Raw genomic sequence first — 14,051 nt, forward strand, 5'->3', positions numbered from 1 at the left:
TGGGTGTCTGGGTGTGGCAGGCTTGTTGGGGGGATCCAGGTGTAGGGAGGTAGGGTTTGTCAGGGTGAGGGTTCGATGGCCTACTTAATGGGGAGCCCCAGCTGCTGCTGAGGGGATGCCGCTTGCTGGGTTCCTGCTTCCCCCTGCGATTCCCCTATACCCTTTTCTTCCCCATCTCATCCCCCTCTCCCACTGCTTCTTCCCTCACCCCCTCGACTCCCCCTTCCTTCATTTCCCCGACCCACCTTATCCAGCCCCACAGCGGGCACTTACTGTTGCACAGAAAACAGGAGGGCTCCCAGCACACAGAACGGGAACACGACTGGCACTAGGACTCAGGAGGTGGCATTCAGCTGCAGAGTCAGCGGAGCCCAGATGCAGTCCCCTTCAGTTGGGCAACTCTGCGCTTGCAGAAATGAGGGAGGGCAGTGGCATGTAACCTTGTGTGCTCCTCTATGTCTCACCTCTGTTTAGGGGGAGAAATCCCTCTAAAAAATTGCACCCATGGTTGTCCCCCTGCCCCCGCATGGCTTCCTTTTGCTTCCATGCCATTTTCTGCAGGGAAGCACGGGAATTCTGCGCAGGGACGGGGGGGGGTGGTATTTTCTGCAGGCACACAGTCCCGCAGAATTTCCTCAGGAGTAACAGAATGCACCTCTTGTCCAGGACAAAGCTTTCTAGTGATGCTTAGAAAATAGTTGAACAATATTTTCTTTATTTTTTCTGTTTTTTCTTTATAAAAGAAAGTAGAATTTTATTTGAACTTCTTGTGTTAAAAGAACATAAAAGTTACAAAGTGAAGTACTCCAGAGACATGAGATGTCAAAGTTAACATTGCATATGCAACATTATTTCTGTCCTCTTGTTTGTATGCATAAGCCTGTACTGCATGTCTAAATATTGCACATTCTTTCTGTACATCTTTAAGATACAGCTTTTCCTATCCATCACAGCTAAAACTCTCTTCCAGGTTTTTATCTTGCATCTTGATTACTGCAACATCCTTTTCTATGGCCTTGACAAATGAAACCTTGCCCTGCTCATATCCATTCAGAATGATGCTGCAAAGATGATTTTCCTAGCCTGTTGCTTTAGCCATGTGTAACCATGCCTTAGTGGGTCACAACTGAGGATGCCAAATTTAGGATGAAACTGCTGAGAAATAGGGCAAACACCACCTAAAACTGGTGGTTATTCTTTTATAAAATATACCAAACCAGCAACAAAAGTAAACTCCTGTTTCACCATACTGGCTAACAAGAAAACATAAAGGCAGTTTCCTCAGGTATTTCAGTTCTTCTACCACCATCAAAAACACTGGATTCAGAGATGAGTGGTTCTTTGTAACCAGTCTCATCAAATAATAGGTTCTCCTGATCCCAAAGGACCAGCCACACATCCAGGTCAATATATAATTTAGATCTTACCCAAAAATCATGCTGATGCCGATCCTTTAGTATCTCAAATCTAAAGGCTTATTTATAAAAAGAAAGAAAGAAAGATGAGAGTTAAAATTGGTTAAAGGAATCAATTACATACAGTAATGACAAAGTTCTTGGTTCAGGCTTGTAGCAGTGATGGAATAAACTGCTGGCTTGAGTCTCTGGAGTACATCCACAGCTTGGATGAGTCATTCAGTCCTTTGTTCAGAGTTTCAGTTTGTGGCAAGGTTCCTCCAGAGGTAAGAAGCAGGATTGAAGACAAAGTGGAATGTTTCCAGGGCCTTCTATAGCTTTTGCCATGCGGAGAGCATCCCATTGTTCTTACTGTGGAAAATTACAGCAACAAGATGGAGTTTGGAGCCACATGGGCAAGCCACATGTTCATGCCCAATTTCCCTCAGTCATTGCAGGAAGCCATTACCTACACTCCAGACAACACGTGTCTCCCATGGTCCATTGTCAACCAAGTGTTTCTTGATGAACCACTTAATTTGAATAGTCCCTCCAAGATGTGCTGGGCATTATCTTGTGAGCATTACCCCAGGAGCAAACATTTGAAATCCAAGTATAGAGCCAATACTTATAACTTCAAATACAAAAATGATACATGCATACAGATAGCATAGTCATGACCAGCAAATCATAACTTTTTCATAGACACCTCACTTGATCACCTTGGCACAAGATTTGCTGCAAATATATAACTGTGGTTACAATGATCTATGTGGTCATATTTTAATCAGATAACGTCACACCCTGTCACCCCTTTCTTTGCATCCCTCCATTGACTCTGTCTTCTCTATTGCATCAAATATAAGCTACTTGTCGTCACTTTCAAGCCCCTTAACCACTTATCCCCACCCTAACTATCATCTCTCATTCAGTATTAAAAGGTCAATGCCTGCCACAATGTCAGCCTCCATCGCCTGAAATGATAGCTCTGAGACATGTGAACTTACCTGTTCATCTCAGTGGGTATTTTCTTTCCCCCCTCTCCAGTGTCAGTGATTGAGAGCTTGGGAAATGCACCAAACATGCCCATTCTTAGGTCCTCATCCTGGTCTCAGCACTGGGTGTTGGTGCATGCTCCCAGCATGACTTTTTTCAGCTCTCCACCCAGAGAGGGTCATGCTGTCCTGCGAATGGCTGGACTCCATGATTAAAAATAGCTTCTGGCTCTCGGGGAGAATGGATTCCCATTCTCCTCCTCCTCTTCTTCATCCAGAATGTTCTCCTTGTTGCCTGAGGTGGCCTGGGATTTAGACTCATTGTAGAAGTGGTATATCTGTGGTGCAGAACCAGAACGACTGTTTGCCTCCCTTGTCTTCTGGTAAGCCTGCCGAATTTTTTTCATTTTCACATGGCTGCTGCATGCCCCTGTTGTAGCCCTTCTCCCCCATACCCCTTGTGATCTTTTCGTAGATGTCTGTGTTTGGCTGGATCGGAGCTGTCCCTGCACTTGCCCTATCCCTGTCTTCTCTCTTCAGACCAACTAAATCCACCACCTTCTGTGCACTCCAGTCTGGAGCACACTTGGAGCATGAAGTTGCCTTGATCAGCTGGACTGGTGAGCTCTCCACGCTGATCAAACAGGAAATGGGAATTCAAAAGTTCCCGTGGTTTTAACAGGGGAGGAACTGTTTCCTGTGTACCTGGCTGCTGTGTGGCGGAGTTGAAAATGATCTTGAGAGTGGTCATAGTGGAGCATTGTGGGCAGTGGCAGATTAGCCAATGGGGTCCATGCCCAGGGGCCCTGGCCAATTGGGGGACCCCCGGAAAAATGGGCACCCCCGACCTGCTCTGCCTGCCTGGTGCTCCTGTTGGGGCGTGGGTTCGAGGTACTGGGGCTTGCCCTGCTTCACCCCCCCACGCCCGGCACTCCTGCCAGGAAACAGGGGAAGCCCCCGCGCCCCGACCCAGCTCCCTGACAGGAGCGCTGGAGGGGGCAGGGGGAACTGCGGGTGGAAAGGGTCCCCACTTGCTCTGGTCAAGGGCCCATAAACCCCTAATCTGCCTCTGATGTGTGGGGCATAGTCTTTCAAGACATCAGCATAGACTTATGTGTAGTGCTGGGGAGGATCTGGTGGTTGTGGTACATGTAGGTATCAATGACATAGGGAAGGATAGGAGAGAGGTCCTGGATGCCAAACTTAGGCTGCTAGATAAGAGATTGAAGTCCAGGAGCTCTATGGTAGAATTTTCTGAAATGTTTCCAGTTCCATGCACATGGCCAGTTAGACAAGCAGAACTGCAGGGTCTCAATGCATGGATTAGACGATGGTTTAGGGAGGAGGGGGTTAGATTTATTAGGAACTGGGGAAACTTTTGGGAAAGGGAGAGCCTATACAGGAAGTATAGGCTCCACCTAAACCAAAATGGAACCAGATTGCTGGCAGTTAAAATTAAAAAGGTTGTAGAGCAGTTTTTAAACTAAGGGCTGGTGGAAAGCTGACAGGTGCAGGGGAGCATGAGGTTTGGACATCCTTTAGTGGAGGATCTATAAATGGAGATTCCCTATGTCCTAATAAGGAGGAGAGGATGGAAGATGTTAAAATACAGATAGGATCTGTTGAGAAACAGTCAAATGAAAAAAGTCTCATTCAATTACATCATGTAATGGCAGACAGCTAAAAAGTGACAAGTTTTTAAAGTGCTTATCAATGCTAAAAGTCTAAATAATAAGATGAGTGAACTAGAGTGCCTTGTGTTAAATGAGGATATTGATATACTAGACATCACAGAAACTTTGTGGAATGAGGATAATCAGTGGGACACAGTAATAGCAGGGTACAAGATATATTGGAAGGACAGAACAGGTCATGCTGGTCGGAGAGTGGCACTACGTGAAAGAAAGCATAGAATCAAATGAAGTAAAAATCTTAAATGAACCAAACTATACCATAGAACCTCTAGGGATAATAATTCTCGAATAATAAGAATATAGCATTAGGGATATATTACCGACCACCTGACCAGGATGGTGATAGTGACTGTGAAATGCTCAGGGAGATTAGAGAGGCTATAAAAATGAAAAACTCAATAATAATAATAAAATAATAATAATAATAATATAATTAATAATAGGGAATTTCAAGTATCCCTGTTTTGACTGGGTACATGTCACCTCTGGATGGGATGCAGAGATAAAGTTTCTTGACACCTTAAATGACTGCTTCTTGGAGCAGCTAGTCCTGGAACCCACAAGAGGAGAGACAATTCTTCATTTAGTCCTAAGTGGAGCACAGGATCAAGTCCAAGAGGTGAATATAGCTGGACTGCTTGATTATAATGACCATAATATAATTAAATTTAACATCCCTTTGGCGGGGAAAACACCACAATGTCCCAACACTGTAGCATTTAATTTCAGAAAGGGGAACTACACAAAAATGAGGAGGTTAGTTAAATAGAAATTAAAAGGTACAGCACCAAAAGTAAAATCCCTGCAAGTTGCATGGAAACTTTTTAAAGACACCATAATAGAGGCTCAGCTTAAATGTATACTCCAAATTAAAAAGCATACTAAGAGAACCAAAAAAAAGCTACCAAGGCTAAACAACAAAATAAAAGAATCAGTGAGAGGCAAAAAGGCATCCTTTAAAAAGTGGAAATTAAATCCTAGTGAGGGAAATAGAAAGGAGCATAAACTCTGGCAAATGAAGTATAAAAATACAATTAGGAAGGCCAAAAAAGAATTTGAAGAACAGCTAACCAAAGACTCAGAAAGTAATAGCAAACATTTTTAAAGTATATTAGAAGCAGAAAGCCTGCTAAACAACCAGTGGGGTCACTGGACGATTGAGATGCTAAAGGAGCACTCAAGGACGATAAGGCCATTGTGGAGAAGTTAAATGAATTCTTTACATTGGTCTTCACAGTTGAAGATGTGAGGGAGATTCCCAAACCTAAGCCATTCTTTTTAGGTGACAAATCTGAGGAAGTGTCCCAGATTGAGGTGTCATTAGAGGAGGTTTTGGAACAAATTGATAAACTAAACAGCAATAAGTCACCAGAACTAGATGGTATTCATTCAAGAGTTCTGAAGGAACTCAAATGTGAAATTGCAGAACTACTAACTGTAGTCTGTAACCTATCATTTAAATCAGCTTCTGTTCCAAATGGCTGGAGAATAGCTAATGTGACGCCAGTTTTTAAAAAGGGCTCCAGAGTAATCCTAGCAATTACAGGCCAATAAGCTTGACTTCAGTACCAGGAAAACTGATCGAAACTATAGTTAAGAACAAAATTGTCAGACACATAAATGAACATAACTTTCTGGGGAAGAGTCAACATGGTTTTTGTAAAGGGAAATTGTGCCTCACCAATCTACTAGAATTCTCTGAGGGGGTCAACAAGCATGTGAACAAGGGGGATCCAGTGAATATAATGTACTTAAATGTTCAGAAAGCCTTTGACAAGGTCCCTCATCAAAGGCTGTTAGCGGTCATGGGATAACAGGGAAGGTCCTCTTATGGATTGGTAACTGGTTAAAAGATAGGAAACAATGGTCAGTTTTCAGAATGGACAGAAGTAAATAGTGGTGTTCCCCAGGGTTCTGTACTGGGACAAGTCCTAATATATTTATAAATGACCTGGAAAAAGGGGTAAACAGTGAGGTGGCAAAATTTGCAGATGATACAAAACTACTCAAAATAGTTAAATCCCAGGCAGTCTGCGAAGAACTACAAAAGGTTCTCTCAGAACTGGGTGACTAACAAAATAGCAGATGAAATTTAATGCTGATAAATGCAAAGTAATTCACATTGGAAAACATAATCCCAACTATACATATAAAATGATGGGGGTCTAAATTAGCTGTTACCACTCAGGAAAGATCTTGGAGTGACTCTGGATAGTTTTCTGAAACATCTACTCAGTGTGCAGCGGCAGTCAAAAAAGCAAACAGAATATTGGGAATCATTAAGAAAGGGATAGATAAGATAGAAAACATCATATTGCCTCTGTTTCATGGTATGCCCACATCTTGAATACTGCATGAAGATGTGGTCGACCCATTTCAAAAAATATATATTGAAATTGGAAAAGGTTCAGAAAAGGGCAACAAAAATGATTAGGGGTATGGAACTGCTTCCGTACGAGGAGAAATTAATAAAACTGGGACTTTTCATCTTGGAAAAGAGATGACTAAGGAGGGATATGATAGAGGTCTATAAAATCATGACTGGTATGGAGAAAGTAAATAAGGAAGTGTTTACTCCTTTACATAACACATGAACTAAGGGTTACCAAATGAAATTAATAGGCAGCAGGCTTAAAACAAACAAAAGGAAGTATTTCTTCAAACAACATACAGTCAACCTGTGGAACTCTTTGTCAGAGGATGTTGTGAAGGCCAAGACTATAACAGGGTTCAAAAAAAGAACTAGATAAATTCATGGAGGATAGGTCCATCAATGGCTATTAGCCAGGATGGGCAGGGATGGTGTCCCTAGCCTCTGTTTGCCAGAAGCTGGGAATGAGCGACAGGGAATGGATCACTTGATGATTACCTGTTCTGTTCATTTCCTCTGGGGCACCTGGCAGTGGCCACTATTGGAAGACTGGACACCTCCTGGAGGCCAATTTAGTTGACTTACACAATGCTGCATCTACGTGGCCTCTCTGTCAACCCATCTACACTGAATTAAGTGCTACACCTCTTGCAGAGCTGGAGTAATTAAGTCGATGTTACAGGTGAGTTAGGTCAGTGGAAGGGACCTGGTAGAGTAGGCACGTACGTTATTAGGTCGACATAAGACATAAGATGGCTTCCATTGACATAAGTTTGTACTATAGACCAGTATTTAATTTAAATACGATGTATTTAAATTAATTAGGCTATGTCTACACCAATGTTCCCTCTATTTTTTTCCATCCATGTGCAGAATGAATTTTGTTATGTGCACCAAATTATCGAGATAATGTGCGGATGTGCATCACAGTAAAAACAAAAAACCTAGATATAATTTTTTTTTAAAGTTGCCATAGGGATAATTACTCCAGCCAGGAAAGGTTAGGCATTTTAGAACTTACTACTCAAGGAATAAAATTTAAGCATAGAAGAGAAATAAAAATTATGAAATGCATAGATCAGTCAAAAAAACTCAAATAACAGCACTTTGAAAGAATAAAATTACAGACAACATATGTGCATTGCAGGAAATATCAAGAAGTAACAACAACAACAACAATAATATAAGTATGTGTTGGGAGATGAGTGTGTGTGTGTGTGTGAGACACAGAGACATACGCTGCCCTTTTAATTAGATCGGCACTCACCAATCTGAAGCTTGCTTATTCAGACACAGCAGCCACCAGCAAGCTCCATCCCACTTCTGAGCCCTGCTGTGTTTCCCTCCGACCCCGCTGTGTGGAGATGGGGTACATCGGCAGGGTGGGGGGAGAGGGACACTGTAAAGGCTGATTTCCCACTCTGGCACTTCGACTGCAGAAGGTGTGGGCCGGCAAGGATTCTAAAAATTAATACCGGCCACTCCAGGCTTGTATTAAACTCCCAAGGTTACAGCTTTTCTCTGACCTTGGAGGGTAGATGCTGCCATCACCCAAGTGCAAAAACCCCTTTGAGAACCTAGGAAGGCACACTTGGGAATTCCTTCCTGTGGGGTACCTTCAAGCCCTTTCACCCCCCCGCTGGGGAAGAGCTGAGAAAGAAAACAAATGAAATCAGCTGTTGCCACCAGCTAATTAAACAACATATGCACAAACCTCTTAGGGACACAAAAATCCAATACTGTTCTTAAAAAAGGTAAAATTTTTTAAAAACAAAAAGAAAGAAAATACATCTGGAACTTAAGCTTTTTGCTAGGTTTAAAAAAAAAAACCGTTACAAGGATTAAGCATCAAGATAGCTTCTTGAAGTCCAGCTTAAAGGTTACAAGCAAAACGAAAACACCTGGGGTTAGCACAGAGGAGTCCACAAGCCATAAAGATATAAAAGAGATAAACCTAATCGCGTCTTCCTAGACATTTCCTGATTTACTTACGTATCTGGGGTTTCAAATGAGTAGTTTCTAGATATGATCTGATGACTTTCTTACGTGGCTCAACGCTTTTTATAGCATAGTTCCAGCCCTGTCTCTGCTCTCCGGGAGAATAACACAGACAGACAAAGGGGGAACTTTTTTCCCAATTTTAAAAAGTTCTAGCCTTCCCATTGGCTCTTTTGGTCAGGTGCCCCTCCCTTCCTTTTACCTATTGATTTTTTAATCCTTTACACTTAAAGCAAGTAGAGAACAGCTATTAACAGGGATTTTATTGCTAACTGGCTGGTTTGGTGTCCATAAGAGGGAACTATCCCCTCCCCTTCATTTATCACAGACACCCTGACATTAGCTACCCCCCTCCCTTCCCACCCTCTGCACAGCAAGTTTGCTAAGGGCTCCAAGGCAGAGGGCAGGAGCAGTGTGGCCATGGAGGGAGGGGCACCTGAAGTGCAGCTCTGCTGTTGTGGCATTTCAATATGGACACTCACTACAGCAATAGGAGGGGTTTCATGGAAGCTAGGTTGGCAGAAGGATTCTTCGTGGGCATAGGTTGGCATAGCTATGTTTCTCTGGGGTGTGGATTTTTCACACCCCAAGAGACTTAGCTATGCCGATGTATGCTTTCATTGCAGACCAGCCCTTAGTTTTCAGGGTGGGTCTTCTCTTACACCTGAGGTTAGATGCAATTAATGTGACTCTCTTCTGAGGGAGACGGAGGCACCCATCTGTCATCCTGACATGGCATCCCGGGAGGTATGCTGCCTGCCAGGGCCCTGTATCCGCGACATTTCAGAGGGATTGTTTAGGATCATCTGGCCCTCTGACTACTACGCCATGCTACTCATCCATGTGGGTACTAATGATACTGCGAGGTATGACTCTCAGCAGATCAGAAGTGACACTGGGAGTAAGGGTGAAGGAGTTGGGAGCGCAGGTGGTATTCTCTTCAATCCTTCCTGTAAAGGGTAGGGGCCCAGGCAGAGACAGATGCATCCTGGAGCTGAATGCCTGGCTGTGAGGATGGTGTCACCACGTGGGCTTTGGCTTCCTTGACCACGGAATACTGTTCTGGGAAGAAGGACTACTAAGCAGAGATGCGGTCCATGTATTGAGGAAGGGGAAGAGCATATTTGGATACAGACTGGCTAACCTCATGAGGAGGGCTTTAAACTAGGTTCGAAGGTGGCAGGTGACCAAAGCCCACATGTAAGTCAAAAACATGAAGACCTGAGTGAAGGGTCAGAATTTGGGGGGAGCATGCGCTGTTATAGCAGGGACAAGGGAGAGATAAGACAGAATTGGGGTGGGGGTTCGGAAATCAAATCAGTATCTTAGATGTCTGGATACTAATGTGAGAAGTATGGAATAAGCGGGAAGAACTTGAAATGCTAGTAAATAAACACAACTATGACATAGTTGGCATTACAGAGACTTGGTGGGATAATACGCATGACTGAAATATTGGCATAGAAGGGTACAGCTTGCTCAGGAAGGACAGGGAGGGGAAAAAAGGGAGGAGGTGTTGCCTTATTTATTAAAAATGGACTGAGATTAAGATGGAAATCGGAGACAGACTTGTTGAAAGTATCTGGGTAAGATAAAAGGGTAAAAAACAAGGGTGATGTCATGGTAGAGGTCTACCATGAGGTCTACTATGGACCACCTAACCAGGAAGAAGAGGTGGGTGAGGCTCTTTTTAAGCAACTAACAAAATCATCCAAAGCACAGGACTTGGTGGTGATGGGGGACTTCAGCTACCCAAACATGTGTTGGAAAAATAACACAGCAGGGCACAGATTATCCAACAAGTTTTGGAATGCATTGGAGACAATTTTTTATTTTAGAAGGTGGAGAAAGCTACTGGGGGAGAGGCTGTTCTAGATTTAATTTTGACAAATAGGGAGGAACTGGTTGAGAATTTGAAAGTGGAAGGCAGCTTGGGTGAAAGTGATCGTGAAATCGTAGAGTTAATGATTCTAAGGAATGGCAGGAGGGAGAACAGCAAAATAAAGACAATGGATTTCAAGAAGGCAGACTTTAGCAAACTCAGTTTGTAAGTAAGATCCAATGGGAAGCCAACCTAAGGGGAAAAACAGTTGAAGACAGTTGGCAGTTTTTCAAAGAGTCATCGTTAAGGACACAAGAGCAAGCTATCCCACTGCGTAGGAAAGACTACCCTGGCTTAACCAGGAGATCTTCCATGATCTAAAAATCAAAAAAGAATCCTACAAAAAGTGGAAACTAGGTCAAATTACAAAGGATGACTATAAAAAACACAAGTATGTAAGGACAAAATTAGAAAGGCCAAGGCACAAAGCGAGATCAAACTTATTAGAAAAACAATGAGGAGTCCGGTGGCACCTTAAAGACTAACAGATTTATTTGGGCACAAGCTTTCATCGGTAAAAAACCCCACTTCTACAGATGCATGGAGTTAAAATTACAGATACAGGCATAAATATACTGGAATATGAAGAGAAGGGAGATACCTTACAAGTGGAGAACAAATTCTGACAAGGCCAATTCAGTCAGGGTGCATGTGGTCCACTCCCAATAATTGAGGAGGAGGTGTCAATACCAAAAGAGGGAAAATTGCTTTTGTAGTGAGCCAGCCACTCCCAGTCACTATTCAAACCCAAAATAATGGTGTTAAGTTTGCAAATGAATTGTAGCTCTGCACTTTCTTTTGAAGTCTGTTTTTGAAGTTTTTTTGATAAGGGATGGCTACTTTTAAACCTGTTATTGAATGTCCAGGGAGATTGACGTGTTCTCCTACTGGCTTTTGTATGTTACCGTTCCTGGTGTCTAATTGTTGTCCATTTATTCTTTTACGTAGAGACTGTTTGGTTTGGCCAGTGTACATGGCAGAGGGGCATTGCTGGCACATGATGACATATATCACATTAGTAGATGTGCAGGTGAATGAGCCCCTGATGGTGTGGCTGATGTGGTGGGTCCTCTGATGGTGTCGCTAGAGTAGATATGGGAACAGAGTAGGCAATGGGGTTTGTTACAGGGATTGGTTCCTGGGTTAGTATTTCTGTGGTGTGTAGTTGCTGGTGAGTATTTGCTTCGGGTTGGAGGGTGTCAGGGTTCCCTTCCCATTCTGAACTTTAGGGTACAGATGTGGGGACCCTCATGAAAGACCCCCTAAGCTTATTTTTTACCAACTTAGGTTAAAACTTCCCCAAGGCACAAATTCTCCCTTGTACCTTGGATTAGGTAAATGCTGCCACCACCAAGTGATTTAACAAAGAATCAGGGAAAGGACCACTTGAAGTCCTATTCCCCCCAAATATCCCTCCAAGCCCTACACCCCCCTTTCCTGGGGAGGCTTGAGAATAAACAAGATGAGCACAGACCAGCCCTGGTTTATTTAAGACTCTAAAAAATCAGATTCTTAAAAAAACAGAACTTTATTAGAAAGAAAAAAGGTAAAAGAAGCACCTCTGTGAAATTAGAATGGGAGATAATCGCACAGGGCAATTAGATTTAAAACACAGAAAATTTCCCTCTAGGCAAACCTTAAAGTTACAAAAAGAAAAACCAGGAATACACCTTCCTCTCAGCACAGAGAAAATCACAAGCCAAAACAAAAGATAATCTAACACATTTCCTTGCTAAATACTTACTGAGGAGTTGGAGTGCTTGCTTTCTTGTTCTGTCTCCGGCAAAAGCCACACGGAATAGACAAAGCCTCCCCCGCCCCAGATTTGAAAGTATCTTGTCCCTTTATTGGTCCTTTTGGTCAGGTGCCAGCCAGGTTACTTGAGCTTCTTAGCCCTTTACAGGTAAGAGGTTTTTTGCCTCTGGCCAGGAGGGATTTTATAGTATGTGTACAGACAGGTGGTTACCCTTCCCTTTATTTTTATGACAGAGGCTTTCTATAAGTGAGGACTGGCCTGCCTCCCAAGGTCTGAGAGAGTGAGGGTTCATTTTCCCGGATAGGTTGTAGATCATTGATGATGTGCTGGAGAGGTTTTAGCTGGGGGCTGTATGTGATGGTCAGTGGTGTTCTGTTATTTTCCTTGTTGGGCCTGTCCTGTAGTAGATGACTTCTGGGTACCCATCTTGCTCTGTCAATCTGTTTCCTCACTTTCCCAGGTGGGTATTGTAGTTTTAAGAATGCTTGAAAAAGATCTTGTAGGTGTTTGTCTCTGTCTGAGGGATTGGAGCAAATGCGATTGTATCTTAGGGTCTGGCTGTAGCAATGGATCATGTGATGTGTCCTGGATGGAAGCTGGAGGCAAGTTGGTAAGTATAGCAGTCAGTAGGTTTCCAGTATAGGGTAGTGTTTATGGGACCATCACTTATTTGCACTGTAGTGTCCAAGAAGTGGATCTCTTGTGTGGACTGGTCCAGGCTGAGATTGATGGTGGGGTGGAAATTGTTGAAATCCAGGTGGAATTCTTCAAGGGCCTCCTTCCCTTGGGTTCATATGATGAAGATGTCATCAATGTAGTGCAAGTAGAGGAGGGGCGCTAGGGGACGAGAGCTGAGGAAGCATTATTCTAAGTGAGCCATAAAAATGTTGGCATACTCTGGGGCCATGTGGGTACCCATAGCAGTGTCGCTGACTTGAAGGTATAGGTTGTCCCCAAATTTGAAGTGATTGTGGGTGAGGACAAAGTCACAAAGCTCAGCCACCAGGTGTGCCGTGGCCTCATCAGAATTCTGCATGGACTCCTCCTGACAGTCAAAATAACAGACTGGATTTCTACATAGAGTGCTTCTGCAGATGTGCACAGGCTGAAATTGTGAACAAACACATCACTTGCCCCATAACCTCAGCCGTACAGAACGCAATGCCATCCACAGCCTCAGAAACAACTCTGACATTGTAATCAAAGGGATTGACAAAGGAGTGTTGTAGTCATCATGAACAGGTCAAATTAAAAACAGGAGGCTGCCAGGCAACTCTCCAATACCACATTCTACAGGCCACTATCCTCCGATCCCACTGAGGAGTACCAAAAGAAATCACACCAGCTGCTCAAGAAACTCCCTGGTATAGCACAGGAACAAATCTACACAGACACAACCCTAGAGCCCCGACCAGGGGTACTGTATCTGCTACCCAAGATCCATAAACCTGGAAATCCTGGATGCCCCATCATCTCAGGCATTGGCACTCTTACAGTAGGATTATCTAGCTATTTGGACTCTCTCCTCAGACCCTACGCTACCAGCACTCCTAGCTATCTTCGAGATACCATCGACTTCCTGAGGAAACTACAATGCATTGATGATCTTCCTGAAAACACCATCCTGGCCACCATGGATGGAGAAACTCTTTACACCAATATTCCACATGAGGGTGGACTACAAACTGTCAGGAACAGTATCCCTGATGAGGCTATGGCACACCTGGTGGCTGAACTTTGTGACTTTGTCCTCACCCATAACCATTTCAGATTTGGGGACAACTTATACCTTCAAGTCAGTGGCACGGCTATGGGTACCCACATGACCCCACAGTATGCCAACATTTTTATTGCTGATTTAGAACGATGCTTCCAAGAACAGGGTAGGCCCATTACTCAATGAGGGGGGAAAAACAATAACAGAAAATATGGAAATGGCAGAGGTGCTTAATGATTTCTTT

General features: G+C 43.4%; 1 protein-coding gene across 2 annotated transcripts in view; it reads left to right on the forward strand.

Moving 5' to 3' along the window:
* The window catches only part of CCDC57 (coiled-coil domain containing 57), a 147,189-nt gene that overhangs the window by 54,479 nt on the left and 78,659 nt on the right, over positions 1-14,051 (forward strand). The window lies entirely within an intron of this gene.

This window comes from Dermochelys coriacea, chromosome 14 (assembly GCF_009764565.3).
Source record: "Dermochelys coriacea isolate rDerCor1 chromosome 14, rDerCor1.pri.v4, whole genome shotgun sequence".
Lineage (NCBI taxonomy): Eukaryota > Metazoa > Chordata > Testudines > Dermochelyidae > Dermochelys > Dermochelys coriacea.